The sequence below is a fragment of the Schistocerca serialis genome, chromosome 1, assembly GCF_023864345.2.
Source record: "Schistocerca serialis cubense isolate TAMUIC-IGC-003099 chromosome 1, iqSchSeri2.2, whole genome shotgun sequence".
In the NCBI taxonomy this organism is placed as follows: Eukaryota; Metazoa; Arthropoda; class Insecta; order Orthoptera; family Acrididae; genus Schistocerca; species Schistocerca serialis.
Window position 1 is genome coordinate 341810261 of NC_064638.1, and position 20036 is coordinate 341830296.

A 20036-nucleotide genomic window follows, 5' to 3' on the forward strand; every position below is an offset into this window, starting at 1 on the left:
TCGTGTATGCTCGTATGAAGTTTAACGTGTGTCACTCGCGCTCTGCTAAAATGAGAACACGCGGAAAACACACGTCTAGTGTCCTTCCTTCATCGTCGATCGGCGTATCGAAAACTTGGGTAGAAGATACCACCGTCTGTTTCGAGGATTTCACACGACAATCCCTGCGACCTGCCATGCTGCTTACACACAGGTAAGTGAAGACGACGTTTTACATATAGTTTGCAAAATGCTTTGCTGTGATCGCTGTCACTACCTGCACTTGCGTGTACACATGTCACTGCACACGTATTTTGTACACTTTATCACTCGCATTTTGTTTAGAACGTCTTAGAGTGTCTGCAAATTCACATCTCCCATCTCACATTGTGATTTCACAGTTCAAGTTACTCACAGGTAAATACATTACAAGATTAAACAATGTCCATAAATTACATACATAGATACATACATTTCTTAAGTTTGCTTACAGTCACAAATTCTGTTAACCTTTTCAGTCACGCCACGCCGGATTAGCGTATTGAATACCACTACTTGTGCATCAAGGCACGATTATTTCGGTTATTCTCTCTCCCTTTTACAAAGGTAAAAATTTTTTTTAAAACAAATCTTTTAAGCAGCTTGTTATTTCGTTTCTCTTCAAAATTTAGTGTCACTGTTTATGTAGAGCACAGATTGAACAAATTCTGTCTCTACTGGTCGAGCATATTCATGCATTTCTCTCCGGAAGATTCATGCTTCATAAAGTTACTGGCTGCAAGTACTACTCGCGGAATGTATTATAATCTCTCAACATTGCTACTCGCGATTCGCGATTAGAACAAAACTTTCGCTAACGGATCTCTCCCACAAATTTCGTTTCCACTTCAACCGTCTAAAGAGCACTCAGATGAGCCTGTCAAATTCTAATCCTCACCTTTTTTTAATGGAATAGGATGGGGAAGTGGAAGAGGAGAGGATCAAATATGAACATAAATACACTATATACATATACAAATTCTAGCACAACTACACTAGGATATTTTTTGTGACCTTAGCTGCATGACATGCGTCACGTGTGCCTTCAAGTGGCTATTCTTTAATCTAAATCAGATCTTAGTTTTATTATTATAATGTGAGTCATATCTGGTGACAGCTTTCTAGTTTCTCACGCTTCCTTCTGGGCGATTGTCGGGCTTGGCTGTGAAATAGCTAATTACTTTAGTGCATCTTACATGTTTAAAGAAGAAACGTTTACCATCAGGAATACTTCAGACTTGTCAGTACGACGTATATGTTTCCATGTAGTGGCACTCTCGACTACATGACCTAACAGCTGTTGTAAAACAGAATAAAGGAAATGCTTTGTTGCTTAGCTATTAAATCTTTATGAGGCTTACTGTTCGTAGATGATACTTTGAATCTGAGATTGAATCTCCTGAAAACTATCAAATACTACGTGATACTCTCTCTGTTATTTACTGCTTTTGACAGTTCAAACACTTGGCTACACAAATCTGTTTAATTCTGAAGATCGCGCTAACAAAAGGTATAGTTCATGGCGGTGTTACAATAACGCACAGTTTACACGCAATAGGCTGTACTCTGTACACTTAAAGACTAACATTCCATCTTGAGGGCTGAAAAAGAAATTGCTTAACCTAATATTTCACATACATATATATTCATTGGAGTTGGAAGGTGGCAATCTGCTACTTCCTTCCGTATCTCCTTTCACCAATAACGGCATTCCTCAATGCCAACAGCCAACTTGGACTGCTTACACCTATGACTAACTTAAAACTAACTGAGAATCTGTCCTCTCAAATGGAATGTGCTTTCTTTTTCGTACGCCATAATAAATCAAATCTTCAATTACCTCCATAGTTTTTTCGCCAAAGTGTGAGTACTCGTATTGGTGTGTTTGAATACCGAGGTGTTTCACAGGTTAAACCTTAGGCTAATGTTCCTTTGCTCGTTACTTTGCCTCGTTATACTTCTTGAGATCCTGGTGGTGATACAATCCTTTAATTCTGCCAGATGCTGGATCCGCTATTAGATAACATCCTGTATGTGGTTTTCTAATTACTACAAATGGTCCGTCGTACAATAGCCTCCATTTCCGATTTCTTTTCAACAACTTCGATGGCTTAAAATGTGTCCGTAAAAGCACCTTTTCATTAATATCATATGTAAGAGCCTTAGATACTTTCTTGTCATAAGACTTCTTGCGTAGATTCGCTTGTACAGCTAAGGATACCAATGCTTGCCTAAGTTTTGCATCTAAATCTAATTCTGGTTCTACAATTTTAGGTATGGGATCTAACCATTCATTTCTTTCCCGATGACTCGTCATTAATTCCGCAGGTGTAAATCCAGTTGAGAAGTGTGGAAGATTGTTGACAATCTGCTCGAATGAAGATACAAAGTCAATCCAACGGGTTTGTCGATTAGGTATGTAGGTTCGAATGAACCTATTGAACTCTTTGAAGATACGTTCGGTGGGATTGTTGGTACTGCACTTGGTTACCAGGCTGAAAAATCGGTACATTACTTGCCTGCGTAAAATATACCGGTGGATTGTATTGTTTTCTTGGTTTATTGTTATTGTATCTAAAGTCCTGTTGTGGTGGCGTGTACTGTTGTTGTTGCATAAATGGTTGTTGCTGAGGCGTGTATTGCTGTTGTTGCTGATGTTGTGGCTGCCCATAGGGTTGTGGTGGAGGTAGCTGACCTCCGCAATTTTGATTGTTGCAACATTTACCCTTGTATTTGTTCCCATTCTGGTAGAAGTTACTACCGTTATTGTTTGATTGGTATGGGGCATTCCCGTAATACTGTTGTTGCGTGTTGTATATTGGATTGTACCGTTGGTTGCCGTAATGCTTGTTTTTGTGTTTACCATTACGGTAACCATTGTTTCGGCCTCTATTGCGGTTATTGTACTGTTTGTTTCCGTATTGTGTTTCGTGTGAACCATTTCCATTACTACCGTTTCCATTCGAATACGTGCCTGCGTTGTTGTTCTTACGGTTAGCATTCGCACGCGCGTCTTCGTGTATAAGATCGAGCGAATCAAGGACGGATAAAAATGCGTCCCGATCTTCCTTTGACACGTTCACTAATTTTTCGCGTATGGAAATGGGTAGTTTTGACTTAAGGATCATAATAACATCTTTTGTTGTTATGGGAGTGTCCCAATATTGTATCTTTCTCAAGTACTTTTCAAAGTACCGGCGAAGTCCGCCACTGTTCGAATGGAAAGGTTCGGCGTTATAGACCTCTTTGCGTAGGCGTTGCTGAACACCTGCGCTCCAAAATTTGCTTAAAAAGTTTTTCTCAAACTCGCTAAATGTTTTGCACTTATCAACCATCTCGGTTCCCCATATAGCACTTTCTCCTTGTATGTATCCGGTAATGAATTGTATTCTCTGTTTGTCATTCCAGGCAGCTGGAAAGACTCCTGAAAAGTTCTTTAGGAAAACGACTGGATGAATATTTCGCTTTTCCGGTTGGAATGGTTGAAAAACTCTGTGTTTCAATACCCTCTCCTCTTTCATGAGGGTTGTGAGTGTCAATTGTTCAGTGTTGTTGTTGTGTGAATCGTTAAATTCATTTTTCAGTCGCGGAATGTACTGTGTTGTGTTGTGTTGTTGTGTTGTCTGGTATTGATGTTCATCTGGCTCAGAAGGTAGTGAGTGTTTCCCGTCACTCTGGTTATCATACTGTAGTGTTTGAATTTGCTGTTTCAGGTCGGATATCTCATGTTACTTGCTTCCGCCATTCCGGCAAATCCCGGGTAAACACTCGTCTAATTTGGCCTAGTTCAGTACAAACAGTGTCTCCTGAACTGCCGGGTGCAGATAATATGTCTAAGGTTGCGGATTTAACAACATCTTTCAAGTCACGTGTAACCTTCTCCTCAACTAGCTTCTCTTGTACATCAATTCATTCTTTGTAATGTTCGGTAAGTGCTTTAGTGTGCGAAGCAACACTACTGTTAACTCTTTCGTCAATAGTTCGGTCCGAAATGTCATTCGCCATTGCACTTACTTTTGATTCTACAGTGGCTACCGCTGTCGCTAACTCGTCTACCTGTCGTGCAACTGTTTTATACGCAAGTTTTACCGAATCGGTTTCTTTACGAAACGCTTCGATTTGAGTTGTGAGATTCTGATCAATGTTATCAATTTTGTTATTCAGAGTGCTTATCTGGGTTGTCAAAGTGGTTACTTGCTCCGTGACGTCACCCTTAACCGAATCTATCTGTGCCGTGACGTCACCCTTAACCGAATCTATCAGTGCTGTGAGAGAGCCTACTTGCGTAGTGAGGGTACCTACTTTCGCATCAATGATGGTATTTACGTCATTCCTAACTGAGTCAATCTGTGTTGTCATATCCGTTTTCAGCTCTGATAAAAACTTGTCTCTGTCTTTCTCACGTTGTTCGCGATCACGTTCGCGCTGTTCCCTCTCCTGTCTGTCTAGTATCAATTCCTGTAACATTTTGACAATGTCAACTGATACCGTTATCGGGGAGGTGGGTGTTTCCTGCTGAGTGTCGTCCACGTTAGCTATCTCTTGTCTGTCGTCTGTCCTGGCCGTCGTTCCGCGTGAGCGGAGTTGGTAATGTTTGTTAACAGTGCCGTCGCTTTCGTCTGCAGAGTTCGCGCTCGATTGTCCGTCCGCCATAATGAAATTCAACTATTGCCAACTTAAAATGGGTACTGCCAACTGAAATTCTGATTGTCAATTATTCTTGCCGCGCAAGTTAAAGTCGCGGCGCGTTCGTCAAATGTCTAATGTTACGTGGGTAATAACTGACACACGTCTGTAGCAAAAAGACAAGATGGAGTCAACGCCGTTGAAACAATTGATTGCCAACGCTGTTACACAGAAAAGACTGAAATGGCATCCATCTTGAACTTACACGAGAATACTAACTACAGTATAAAACAAATAGGCCAAGCAAAAGGTTACAGAAAATGTTCAAATATTTACATAGAAAAAAAATGGTTTTTTACGTTAAGCTACAGAAAGGATAGAGTGAGGTCGAATTTGAAGGTCAATGAGCTACTCTTTAGACAGAACTATGGCAAACGAAAATTTGGTACTCACTCGGCGTTGTCTTCAAAACTGCAAATCTGCGTCTTATTAAATCCCAAGATATTTGTGTAAATACCGCGTCCTTCAAGATTGCGTATATTTATTGCTCATCCGTAATTTTATGCAGCATTGGGTTCCAAAGAGCGATACATGAAATAAGACAATCATATATTAGTACCGTGACACTTTCAATATTTTAGTCAAGTCCCTGTTCGGGCGCCAGATCTGGTATGATTTTTTTTTTCTTTTTAGTAATTTAATTGAAAGCTTTGTTGCTTTGGTAAAAATAAAATTGGTTCTTTTTGTCGTGACAGAATAAATTACTATTAATCACACCAGATTTGTCGGAGAACAGCAGCAACATGTGTAATTGACCCAGCTTTAAGAAATTCTATTACCTTTTAGCAGAAAATTCGTGCGGTACTCTCCGACGTTAGAAAAGTCGTGGTGTTCCGTTCGGAGCAGGAGGCGCCTGTCTTTTCTCCTTCGCGATATCGAAAATTACTAAAAAAAATGAACAGATTTTTTTTTTTTTTTTTTTTTTGGAGGAAGATCGCGCGGAGAAAACAGACGGAAGTTACATGAAAGAAACCTAAGGGACCAACTAATTGGATTTGTACGAACATATAAACGGAACTGAAAGAACTTGGAATAAATACTATAACGATGTCGTCACGACAGCCTCCTGTTCCGACAGAACACACGCTGGATCATAAGCTGCATAAATCTTTTAAACAGGAAGGATTATTACAAGTATAATTAATGAAAATAAGGTTGAGAGATTTTCTTTGAAATTAAATAAACTTCAAGGCTTCAAGTATTATAATATGAAACGGAAACTTACATTAACATGGCCACCCATTGTGGCGGTGGAGCGAATTTTTCACCATATACATTCTCGCTTGTTTGTGGCTACATATATTTTTAATCACTTAAACTCTTAACTTTACAATAAAATGATTATATCAGTATGGAGCACAATACTTTTGCATCCGACTCGCAACACATTCACAGAAGAGCAGCTAGAGAGCGGCGCGGCTCCCTGCAGAAGTAAAAAATTGGCAGTTGTTATTTTGAAACATAGGTGCATCGGTTTTTTTTTACTGATCGATAGCAGCGTATAACAGTTTATAGCTATCGTGATATTCTGCGCTTTTCAGGAGCGCGGCAAAGATATCTGGTTACAACATTCATTGGTATATGTTAGAAGTTCGCACATACTGACGCAAATACAGAAAAAAAACTTTTACATGTTAAAAATCGCAGTGATAAAGGCTGTAATGTCACAGCACGGATGCACGCCAAGACCGTAGGATCCTACGCAGTGCCGTAGGGGACCGCACCGCCACTTTCCAGCAAATTAGGGACACTGTTGCTCCTGGGGTATCGGCGAGGACCATTCGCAACCGTCTCCATGAAGCTGGGCTACGGTCCCGCACACTGTTAGGCCGTCTTCCGCTCACGCCCCAACATCGTGCAGCCCGCCTCCAGTGGTGTCGCGACAGGCGTGAATGGAGGGACGAATGGAGACGTGTCGTCTTCAGCGATGAGAGTCGCTTCTGCCTTGGTGCCAATGATGATCGTATGCGTGTTTGGCGCCGTGCAGGTGAGCGCCAGAATCAGGACTGCATACGACCGAGGCACACAGGGCCAACACCCGGCATCATGGTGTGGGGAGCGATCTCCTACACTGGCCGTACACCACTGGTGATCGTCGAGGGGACACTGAATAGTGCACGGTACATCCAAACCGTAATCGAACCCATCGTCCTACCATTCCTAAACCGGCAAGGGAACTTGCTGTTCCAACAGGACAATGCACGTCCGCATGTATCCCGTGCCACCCAACGTGCTCTAGAAGGTGTAAGTCAACTACCCTGGCCAGCAAGATCTCCGGATCTGTCCCCCATTGAGCATGTTTGGGACTGGATGAAGCGTCGTCTCACGCGGTCTGCACGTCCAGCACGAACGCTGGTCCAACTGAGGCGCCAGGTGGAAATGGCATGGTAAGCCGTTCCACAGGACTACATCCAGCATCTCTACGATCGTCTCCATGGGAGAATAGCAGCCTGCATTGCTGCGAAAGGTGGATATACACTGTACTAGTGCCGACATTGTGCATGCTCTGTTGCCTGTGTCTATGTGCCTGTGGTTCTGTCAGTGTGATCATGTGATGTATCTGACCCCAGGAATGTGTCAATAAAGTTTCCCCTTCCTGGGACAATGAATTCACGGTGTTCTTATTTCAATTTCCAGGAGTGTATATACAAGTCAACCTTGGAGTTCTCGTAATTTGTTATATTTGCAGCGAAATCTAAAACTTTATCTTTCAAATCTGGAAATTTCTTTTTAGAAATTTAAAAAACAGACACTGTTTTCTTCCCGAACTCTTTTCCTGTAGTTAGGAATACGGTTTTTAATCTGCACATCTGTTTCGTCAGGTGGCCTAGAATGTTGCTGTTCAACAAAGATTCTGCCATTTGCAATTTTTAAACGACGTCTACACTTTTGGAGTGCACTCAAAACTAAATCGTATACTCATCACATTTGCTGTGCACCCGGTAGCGATGACTTACTTTTGAAGGCACGTCTTACCTTTCTTCATTATAATTACTGTATTTGCACCACTCACAGTGTATAGAACTCAAGCAGTATGAGACTAATGGAAACGAAGGCTGTCGGCGAGGGTACTGCCTGACTGATTGTGACAACTCCGCTGCTGTTGAACGACTGGCGTAACTAGGAGTGCAGGAAGCTCTGGTCGACAATATTAAGGTGCAAAACCGCTTGGTCGGAAGTGCCTCGGTATATGTAGCACCCACAGTAAGGCCGGAAACGCCATAGTCGGGTAGTCCGCGTATCCGTCCATTATCTCCTTTTCTTTAGTATAGTATCTGTACAATATTTGATACTATGGAATTTATAGTGCCAACAACTGATAGTGATAATCATAAAATTTAAACTCTGTCAATCACTGTTCAAGGATCCTGGTACCGTGTAAGTTAACAAATCAAGGCTGAGTTGTACACTACTCAATCCCTCCGTTTATTGCGAGTCGAAAATGAGGCCAAGGACATGATGGTAAATGCACTACAGCTAGCCATTTGTGACACCATTAACGCTACTTGCACACTCAATAAAGTAATTGGTGACAATGTCGACCCATCAGAGTTAGTTGAAGCATTTACAAGCATTCCCCGATGCACAGACCTCGGTGTTCATGACTGGGTGATTTTTGATGAAGTTATCGCCGTTTGTTCATCTGAAGACAATATCGGTGGTGACGATGGATTAGCTGAAGAAGACGAGGCTACAAAATAATCTGGAACCCCAGGTGGCCACTACTTCGGCCGAAATATTGCTGCTTAGTCACCTGCTTTTTCGTGTTACACGTGAACGAAATACGAATCTGGTTCGAAGGAAGTTTACTGATTATATCACCACATAAAAATAACAGTGTTTTTTAAATATACGGTAGCAATATGTAAAGTAATGTAATGTCTGTGTGTTTAAGTGAAAATATATATAACGTGTGCCTTTACGGCACATAATTAACGTCACTAAATTTTTTCTGAATTTTCCGATTTTCGATGATCTGCATGATCTATGGTCCAGCATAGTCCTGATAAACTAGGTTCCACAGTAATGCGTTTTATAGACATTTTTCGACGCGCAAGACGGCGAAGAGGCATCAAATAAAATTACTTGTACCAGGCGGACGAACTGCCGAAGGGGGACTCCTACTCACTTATGCCATTACACACTTGAAAAGTATCTGGACATCCCTATGTAATGCGAAGTTGACCACTAGATGTCACGAGAGGCGGATCCGTCCATATAAAAGGCGGGAGGGGGAGTATAATGTTGTCAGTAGAGAAGAAGTGACAGCAGAATAGGTTGCTCAGGAGAGTTGAGTGGTCGGCCGAAGTGGCCGTGCGGTTAAAGGCGCTGCAGTCTGAAACCGCAAGACCGCTACGGTCTCAGGTTCGAATCCTGCCTCGGGCATGGATGTTTGTGCTCTCCTTAGGTTAGTTAGGTTTAACTAGTTCTAAGTTCTAGGGGACTAATGACCTCAGCAGTTGAGTCCCATAGTGCTCAGAGCCATTTAGAGTTGAGTGGCTTCGAACGTGGGCTGGTCACCTGAGTAAAAGAACAATCAGGGGCATTTAAACCATTCTAAAACTGCCCATCTCGAGTGTTGCTGGTATTGTGATGTCGAAACCTGGAGAAACGACCACAGTTAAACCGAGACCAGGCAGTCCTCACGTACTGAAGGACAGCGACCGACGAGGATTGTGCAGTCTGGTTGTAAATTATTACATGAATTCAGCGAATGGAGTCACTCGTGGGTTCCAAAGTGCTACCAGCAGTCCAGTACTGCAGTGATTGTTCGCAGAGGTGAAAAGAAAGTGATGCAATACTAACGAGGGAGTATGGCAAGTTTCATAACCAGATTTCCCAGAAACTTCCTTCAGGGGAGGAGGGTTCAAAATAAGCGAAGACGTGTCTTGGCTTATCTGTACATACTCGACCGTTTCTGAGAAAATGACGGACAAAGTTTAAGATGTACTTTATGGGCCTTTTAGCGCGTACGTAGTTCAAGTGCAGCGGTGGCACAATTTTGTTCCCCGTGTTCGAAACCGGATTACTATTTTTTTATTATTTTTGTTTTTCATTTGTCTACCCATGTCCATGGAAGATTACTGCACGAATGTTTTCCAATTTACAATAAAATAACGTTGTCATTATTCGTCTAGTAATTCCATGGTTAGTGGATTAAAAAAATAGACAGTAAATGAATTGAACATTATTTGAAATTGTTTTTGGTGAAATTCTTTTGATGCTTCTTGCTTCATAATCAACAGCAACTGCCAGTTTTCGTTACATGTGAAATATCAGGAGTGTTAACGACTTTCCTTTGCAGAGTGAAATTCATATGAAGAAATGTCGCTGTGGCAAACGTGCGTTCGCGAGGCGCTGGTATTGTCCGGAATTTCTACGTTTCAAATGATTCTGCGATCGGTAAGATCCAACAGAATTCACCAAATCTTGCTGGAAAATACACATAAGAATAGAATATAAGAATTAAAATTTTTTATAATAATTCACCAAATCTTGCTGGAAAATACACATAAGAATAGAATATAAGAATTAAAATTTTTTATGACAATATAAGAATTTAAAAAGATTGTAATGGCCGAAATTACCATAACGCATACATTATATGATAAATGTATGATACATATTGTGAAACTCAGTTCCCATTTTATAATTAACATCAGGCCATTGTATCCTTTAACTTGATAAGAAACATTCGTGTAGTAGACCTCTACGCACATAGGTGGATAAATGGAAAAAACAAAATAAGTAAATACAATCGTGGATTTTCTTACACGGGACGAAACAGAGAGAAACTACGACGCTAGGCACTCTGCCACCAGTTGCGCCGGGCTTGTCACTCGCTGGTAGACATCTAAGTTCCGTCGAAAACTTTGACGATCGCTTTCTCAGAAACAGTTCAATATCTACGGATAATCTGTGGCACGTCGCTTATTTTGACGCCTCTTCCTCTCAGCACAGTTTCTAGGAAACAAGGTTGTGGCACTTGTCGTGTTCTCCTCGTAAGCGATGCTAGAGGTGCTGTAAAGAGCGACGCCACTGGATAGTGGCTGATGAATCATGCTACACCCTCTGGCAGTCCGGTGAAAGGGTTTGAGGTTGGGAATGCCTGGAGAACATTACCTGTCATCACGCGTAGTGCCTACAGTGAAGTACAGAGGCAGTACTATTACTGTATGGCGACGTTTTTCGTGGTAAGGGTGTGGTCCACTAATTGCGCTTAAGAAAGCACTAAATGCGGAATAATATGGGTATTTATGTCCACTAATTGGTGTCCGGATACTTTTGATGAGATTGTATACATTAATATACCCTACTCGCCATTAAAATTGCTACACCACGAAGATGACGTGCTACAGACGCGAAATTTGACCGACAGGAAGAAGATGCTCTGATATGCAAATGATTAGCTTTTCAGAGCATTCACACAAGGTTGGCGCCGGTGGCGACACCTACAACGTGTTGACAAGAGCCGGCCGAAGTGGCCGTGCGGTTAAAGGCGCTGCAGTCTGGAACCGCAAGCCCTCTACGGTCGCAGGTTCGAATCCTGCCTCGGGCATGGATGTTTGTGCTGTCCTTAGGTTAGTTAGGTTTAACTAGTTCTAAGTTCTAGGGGACTGATGACCTCAGCAGTTGAGTCCCATAGTGCTCAGAGCCATTTGAACCATTTTGTTGACAAGAGGAAAGTTTCCAGCCGATTTATCATTCACAAACAGCAGTTGACCGGCGTTGCCTGGTGAAACGTTGTTGTGATGCCTCGTGTAAGGAGGGGAAATACGTACCACGTTTCCGACTTTGATAAAGGTCGGATTGTAGCCTATCGCTATTGCGGTTTCTCGTATCGCGACATTGCTGATCGCATCGGTCGAGATCCAATGACTGTTAGCAGAATATTGAATCGGTGGGTTCAGGAGGGTAATACGGAACGCCGTGCTGGATCCCAACGGCCTCGTATCACTAGCAGTCGAGATGACAGGCATCTCATCCGCATGGCTGTAACGGATCGTGAAGCCAGGTCTCGATCCCTGAGTGAACAGATGGGGACGTTTGAAAGACAACTGCACGAATAGTCCGACGATGTTTGCAGCAGCATGGACTATTAGCGCGGAGAGCATGGCTGCGGTTACCCTTGACGCTGCATCACAGACAGGAGCGCCTGCGATGGTGTACTCAACGACGAACCTGGGCGCACGAATGGCAGAACGTCATCTTTTCGAATGAATCCAGGTTCTGTTTACAGCATCATGATGGTCGCATCCGTGTTTGGCGACATCGCGGTGAACTCACATTGAAAACGTGTATTCGTCATCGCCAAACTGGCGTATCACCCGGCGTGATGGTGTGGGGTTCCATTGGTTGCACGTCTCGGTCACCTCCTGTTCGCATTGACGGCTCTTTGAACAGTGGACGTTACATTTCAGATGTGTTACGACCCGTGACTCTACCCTTCATTCGATCCCTGGAACCCCTACATTTCAGCAGGATAATGCATGACCGCATGTTGCAGGTCCTGTACGGGCCTTTCTGGATACAGAAAATGTTCGACTGCTTCCCTGGCCAGCACATTCTCCAGATCTCTCACCAATTGAAAACGTCTGGTCAATGGTGGCCGAGCAACTGGCCGTCACAATACGCGTCACTACTCTTGATGAACTGTGGTATCGTGTTGAAGCTGTACATGTACACGCCATCTAAGCTCTGTTTGACTCAATGCCCAGGCGTATTAAGGGCGTTATTACGGCCAGAGGTGGTCGTTCTGGGTACTGATTTCTCAGGATCCATGCACCCAAATTGCCTGAAAATGTAATCGCATGTCAGTTCAAGGATAATATATTTGTCCAATGAATACCTGTTTATCACCTGCATTTCTTTTTGGTGTAGCAATTTTAATGGCCAGTAGTGTATGTATTTTAGAAGGGTTCGGTTATTGCCTTGTGCACGGGCTACTTGTCTAATTGTAGGGGAGGTTATGTAGTGGGCAACCTGGCGCCAACGGCGGGGGGCCAGTGACCCACGTTTTGGCATCGGGGTCGCTGCGACACGGGACGGACAAGGTGGGCGGACTTGCGCCGTGGCGCGCGCAGCGGCGACGCCGGAGGAGGGGCGCTGCCGGCTGCCGGCTGCAGGCGGCACGCTGTGACGTGTGACGCGCGGCCGCAGACGCTCAGTGGCCCGCGCAGCCTCCGCCCGCTCCGGATTCGCGCTCTCCGCTGCCGACCCTCGTTCTGGACGTGGTCCGCGCCAAGCCGCCGGCTCGCCGTATCGCTGGAGCAAAGGCGTCCGTCATTACCGCTCACCGCAGTGAGTAACACAGACAGCGTCCAACTTACTGCCGACGCTTTTCTAATCTGTTTCAAAAAGCTCGCCGTGAAACTGTCGCCTAATTTATGTATCATATTTTCAGCATCTCGTACTTCTCGCGGTCGCTCTTTTCTGCATGGTTCTTTTAATTTATATATATGCCTCTTTCAATGTCAGTCTGTAGAATGTCTTGTAGTTACCTTTCATAGTAATTTCTGTCCAATGCTTCCAGCTCTTTTAGCTTTTTTAATACCAAATCGACCACGTAACTTGAATTTCGCTTCCATACTGTTAATATAATTCTGGTTAGTAAATAAATGTAAATGTGGTCTGACTAGGGCCTCACGTCGGGTAGACCGTTCGCCGGGTGCAAGTCTTTCGAGTTGGCACCACTTCGGCGACTTGGCGCGTCGATGGGGATGAAATGATGATGATTCAGAAAACACAACACCCACTCCCTGAGCGGAGAAAATCTCCGACCCAGCCAGGAATCAAACCCGGGCCCATAGGATTGACATTCCGTCGCGCTGACCACTTTTTTTTTTCTACCACCTTTTTTCTCAAGTGCTCTACCAACTTTTTTCTTTTTTTTCTTCCTTTTTAATAAATGTATATTTTTCTTTCTTTTCGGTTCTAAGAAAAAATAAAATAAAAATAAAAACGAGGTTCCTCCGCCTTATGGTCAACAACGCGACCACTTCTTTCTGTTTGGGAACAGGAAGGCAGAGTAAACAAACAATCTTTATTCGTACAATTGTGCTGTCCTAGGAATAAGAAAAGTATCGAGACAGCAAAAACAAGATGGAAACCATAAAATCAACGTAAAGGCCGCTCTCTTTGGTTTTTTTCTTTTTTTTTTAAACATGAGTAAAGTAAATGACAATCGTAGTCACGGCCGGGAGTGAAAATGAAGTTATCATCACAATCCCTGCAGCACGCGGTGTCGCATCATAAATCTGGCAGAAAGCCATACAATCTTGACCATTTCTGCCATTGTGTGCGGCATGTATTTCTGCTGCGTCAACCATTCGAAGGACCAGTATCTGAGGCGGTTTCGGTGTTTACCATAGTTGTGATTTTTTTTTTCACGTTAACATAATGCAGTCATAACTGGCGCCAACAGGTAGGGGCCAGTTTTCTTCTCAGTGTGCCATGTGCCAATATAACTGAACCTCGCAGTACTGTCTCTAGTCGTTCTGCTGCTCCACTCAGCTACCGGGGCGGACAGTCTGGTTAATGAGAACACTTTTAGTGTGCGCGACACAGCTGCCTAATAACTTTTCGATTGAGGCAACTTGTTTCGACGTCACGCCTCCTATCGGATTCAGTTGCACCTCTGATGGCAAGGTAGCTGTTACATGTATTTCGTGTCGTGTTTCTGCTGCCATATACCACCTTCAATGGAGGAAAATTATTCTTAAGGCGAAACTAAAAAAAGGAAGCAGAACAAAAGACAAAAGGCGTGCGTCAGCACAATTCTTTTTCTTCCTCCTTTCTTTATTAGTGCGAACATATCAGATTAAGCCAAATTGTGACCGTTATAAATATTAATATAAATACACAAGTAACAGCAACTACCTCTAGTCACTTGTATTTTCGTTTCACTACAGGTTTCGGAGGATTATATCTACATTGTTGCAATTTGTGCATTTCAAACAATGTGTAGAGTGAAACATAAATCCGGTTGGGAAAAGCAGCTCGTGATCACCAACATAAATACTACAGATTACCTGAAAAATCGTTCCCACAGATCACCTACACCTAAATTTCTCTTGAATGGTTCCATCTCTTTTAGCTTTTTTGATACCGAATCAACCACTTAACCCGAATTTCACTTGCACTACTGTTAATATAATTCTGGTTAGTGAGAACACTTTAAGCGTGCGCGGCACAGCTGCGTAATAACTTTTCGATTGAGGCAACTTGTTTCGACGCCACACCTCCTATCGGATTCAGATGCACCTCTGGCGGAAAGGTAACTGTTACATGTATTTCGTGTCGTGTTTCTGCTGCCATACGCCACCTTCAATCGACGAACATTATTCTTAAGACGAAACTAAAAACAGGAAGCAGAACAAAAGATAAAAGGCATTTGTCAGCACAATTCTTTTTCTTCCTCCTTTCTTTATTAGTTCCAACATATCAGCTTAAGCCTAATCGTGACTGTTATAAATATTAATATAAATACAAGTAATGGTAACTATTTATTTCCACGACGCGTTTCTAAGGTTTAAACCTCCATCATCGGGTGGATTTACATTAGTTAGTATGACATGTGTGTGTGTGTGTGTGTGTGTGTGTGTGTGTGTGTGTGTGTGTTGTGTTACGATTTTTTGGAGGAACTTGTGGCACTGTCTCCAATGGTCACAGGTTTCATACAATGTGCAGCAATGGAGACAGTACCACAAGTTCCTCCAAAAAATCGTAACACAACACACACACAAATGTCACACTAACTACTGTAAATCCACCCGATGATGGAGGCTTAAACCTGAGAAACGCGTCGTGGAAATAAATAAAAACTGGTAACAGTCACGGTAAAGCCTAACCTAAAATGTTTGCATGTAAAGTTAGTTGTAACTACCTGTAGTCACTTATATTTTTCTTTCCACTACAGGTATCGAAGGATTATAGCTACATTTTTGCAATTTGTGCGTTTCATACAATATGTGTCGTGAAACGTAAATTCGATTGGGAAAAGCAGCTCGTGATCACCAACATAAATACTACAGATTACCTGAAAAATCGTTCCCACAAATCACCTACATTACAATATTTCAACAGTTACGGCTGATGATAGAGATATAATCCTCCGAAATGTTCACTGAGAAGATAAATAAAAGAAACTGGTTACAGTTGTTTCTGATTATTTGTCGACTGAGCTCCTGTTTGTTTTAAAAATGGTTCAAATGGCTCTGAGCACTATGGGACTTAACATCTTAGGTCATCAGTCCCCTAGAACGTAGAACTACTTAAACCTAACTAACCTAAGGACATCACACACATCCATGCCCGAGGCAGGATTCGAACCTGCGACCGTAGCAGTCCCGCGGTTCCGCACTGAAGTGCCTAGAACCTCACGACCACCGCGGCCGGCACCTGTTTGTTTTAAATATTCATGGGCTCCAGCGGTTCTCAGTCCGTTTACTTTCAAGAACAATTTCGTCTTAGTGACGATATAGCGAGACTGAAAGTGGTGTTAACGCTGTATAGACACGTAACAGTCACAAAGGGAACTTGGGTAAGGTACCTCATGTAGAGGGCGTGCCTTAATTCATGTAAATTGAAAAGTAATGATGAAATTTTATTGTAGTTTAAGATTTAAGCAAAACTCCAGTTATGTGAATGGGCAGCATGTAGACACATTTTAAACGAAGGAATGTATCTTATTTGAAATATACTGAGACGTTGCACATGATATCAAGCTGTTGCAAATATGGCGCATGTAAGTGACAGTATATGATAGACAAGCTAAAATTATATTTACCATATAGTTCTAGCGCTTCCATACACAGTGCTGTAGCCTGTTTTCTCTTTGATGTTTCAGTTTCTGCGAATGTCCAAGTCAATTCGGCTGTTCCGCTTTATATTTTCTACCGTTGTCCTAAACCAGCCCAGGTGAATTCGGAGCTGATTCGTCAGACAATGTCACAGTCGATTCTTTCTGCCCATCCTCGTCTGACGGAGCTGGTGTTCCGTTCCTAATGACAGATGTTAAGTCCCATAGTGCTCAGAGCCATTTGAACCATTTTTTTGACCTCGCCGTCGACGAGATGTTATCTTCTGCCTTTTCCTGTTTTTCTTTTTCTCGCTCCCCTTGCCCTAGGGATCAGCATCATTCAGCGATCACCGACCCTCTACACCACACGCTGCCACCATCTCTGACGTATTGGAGCCTCTTCTTACACTCCTGGTAAACGCAGCTTGTTTTAGTTCTTGTTCTTGGTGGAAGACATTTCACCTCGGGACAAAGAGCTTCACAAGTGATTGACCTACACCAGCCCAATAGATTGGCTTACTTCTCGACTATTATCTAATTTGCCGGTTTACCATCACGCCTTCTATCTCTTCATATGTCCTTCTTTACCGCTTTTGACTGGGCCTAGTCTTCATCTCGTCACTCTTCTTTCAAGGATGTTGAGCTCCTCTCTATTTACTTTCCGGCTGTCTTTGTTCCTGTGGCACAGGGAACAACTGGTCGAATAATGGTATAATAAGATCGGCATACAAAATACTACACTTAAAAAATCGCACTGACTAGCATGGAACGTTGTAGAAGATATACTACTTGTACCAGTGGTCGCTTTACTGTGTCAACAATTATAACGATTACTTCTAAAATAATAAACAGTTTACGTATCTTTCTCCCTCTGTCTCGATTTTATTTGACCGCTTCCTATATAATATCAAGCTGATTTCATTTAAAATTTAACAATGTTGCAACTTTAAATAATTGTAGACGTAAAACTAGTCAGGGAAGGGAAATACTGAAAATTAACGATCTAAATATTAAGAAAATAGGAAGATAGCAAGAAGTTTAGATTTATAGGATCCCACTGCCAATGCTGTCCAGGGAAGAATTCCTCAGAAATACACTGCACCTCTCGCTCCTGGGTAGTCACCGCGTGATCTGTTACTCGCCATCCGAGGGCGAGGAGCCAGTCGGTTGTACGGAATCAAAGCACGATCGTGGGTCAACGTGGAGACATTGCAGAATGGCAGAAATGAGCTAGTGTATTATGTCTGGACGTGTTCACGGCCACATGTCAATGAATTTACCCGTATTGCTAGAGTTTCAGCGCAGCCTGACCAACGTGTCTGTGAGGATTGGAGTACCACTCACGGCCACGTAACACCGTGTAAGAACAGTGCTTGTAAAACATAACTGACCATCGAGTTCTACGCCGTGTTAATGGCGATCGGTTTCAAACTCTACAGGGATCGCGGCTGTCAGAGCATGCAGTTCCGTCTCAACTAGCGAACGTTGTAAAATGGATGCAGCGGACATTTGGTGTTGCAAAATGGTATTGCTCACAGTTGTATCTTTCCAATGAGTCAAATAACACAGAAACAAGACAATAGCTAACTGGAGGGGTCTAGTGTGGTCCGACAAGCCGCGATTTTACTTCTTTTCGGTTCATACACGGCATCGGGTGCACCGATGGTCCAGTGAGCTCTTTAACTGCATAGCGTGTGGAGGGTAGAGTTCAGGTTGTAGGCGCTTCTGTGATGTTTTGAAGGTGCTTTTTGTACTATGATTTGGGCCCACTCATGCAGGTTACAGAGAGCATGAACCAAGACGTTTACTTCAGCATTGTGACCAAATGTTGCTGATTCTCCTATATCTTCACGGTGACTATGTGTTAGACACTCCCATCTTCCTTGATGACAACAACCATGTTCACAGCGCTGCATGTTTAGTTTCCTGGTTCGAAAAACACGTGGGCACCCTATCGGACATCGCCTCGCCCCGATTTTAGTCACACAAAATATTTCTGCCACTATTTGCAACAGCAGGTGAAATGCAACAGTCAGTATCCCAGTAATGTGATAGATCTACATGATGGCTTCGGCTGAATATGGCAGCCCTGGAGAAACTTGTGTACTTTCTTCCACCCCGAACTAAAACTGTTATCAACACTATAGGCTGTTTTACACGCCATTACCGTGCAGTGACTAACGTTTTATCCATTGTAGGCCTGCTCATCATACATGTGAGTCACAAGTGACAAGAGTATCGCTCAAATATATCTACGTTATGTAGAATGTTTTGAGGAGCGATTGCATTGTAAATTTGTGAAATAATTTCCGCTGCTTCAGTCGTTTTTTACTAATAATTAACACAATGCGTTTCGGTAGCTTGCTGTCATTATCAGGTGCATAACAGTTACACGTACATTGAATTAATCTGAAGTATGATTATGTTCATTTGCTACGTGTGACCTGGAGGTTCTGTATCCAAATACAATCATGCACAGGAAGATACATTTATTTTAGTATGTATATTAAATGATTTGCATGTTTAAATAATTTTATTGGTGTATTTATGTACATTTTTGGTGGAAATTTAGTTGTCTGGCACACAGAACTCGGTAAAAAGCACACCACAACTTAACAATTTCATATTCAGATGCTTATGTCATTCAAAGACTCTTGGCAGTTAAGATAAACTAATTTCAATTGCTAAGATAGTAATATATGTAAAACGTTTCATATAGTATGTGCTGACTGTGGTCTTCGATAAATGTTTTCGAAGTTTATGTTATTAACACAATACGAGGGACTGGATCTCACGACTTCTGTCAGCTGTGCACAAAGAGTTTTTGCAGTAATGTGTTTGCACGTGAAGCGTTTACTATGTGTCAACACTTTATCAATACGAAAAATTCTGACCTTCGTAAAACACCCACTTCGGCGTCTACATGTTAGACAAAGCTAATGAGCAAAATTAAATACTGAGTACTGTCCTGTTGGATGGGGGCAATCTACTTGCGATACGAGGACTGTTCTGTGTCTCTGACCGGCGACCTGAATTTACTGGAATTTTTATGCGCAGGTGAATCGCTTCGCAACTTGCTGGCAAAGTTTCAAGGTGGCCTCAGTCAAGCCAGGAAGCCACGGTAACGAGTGTGTAACAGACACGCTGGTAGTTCCTCTCTCTGGAGGGGGTAAGAAGTCACACACGTTAAATAATATCGCTTGAAATTGTCTGGACGTGAATAACCACCGATTTTTGCCGTGACTGTCCTTCATATTGTATTCACCATTACCAAATTCGAAGCCACCACAATCTACCCATAGAGCTTATTGTAATAGTCATCATAAGTGTAATCTATATGAAGCTAATCCCCAGTCCGAGGGACAGTTTGAACATAGTACTCCTTTAATAGACTTGGTTCTATTGTAAGTGGCGTGCCCTGCCACTTCTGTCTTACGCAACCTGTTATGGCGGGGGGACATCATAACGTGCACTCCGAACCGATGTGCTATTTGGGATTTGCGTGTAACCTACGAATGAGGAAAGAAATGAG

The 20036-nt window shown here is 42.7% G+C and overlaps 1 protein-coding gene across 1 annotated transcript in view; it reads left to right on the forward strand.

The window, feature by feature from the left end:
• Nucleotides 1–12858: 12858 nt before the first annotated feature.
• The window catches only part of LOC126470066 (carboxypeptidase D-like), a 149500-nt gene continuing 142322 nt past the window's right edge, over nucleotides 12859–20036 (forward strand). The window contains exon 1 of the mRNA XM_050097575.1: nucleotides 12859–13005. The gene's annotated coding sequence lies outside the window, so the exon portion shown is untranslated. The remainder of the gene's footprint in view (nucleotides 13006–20036) is intronic.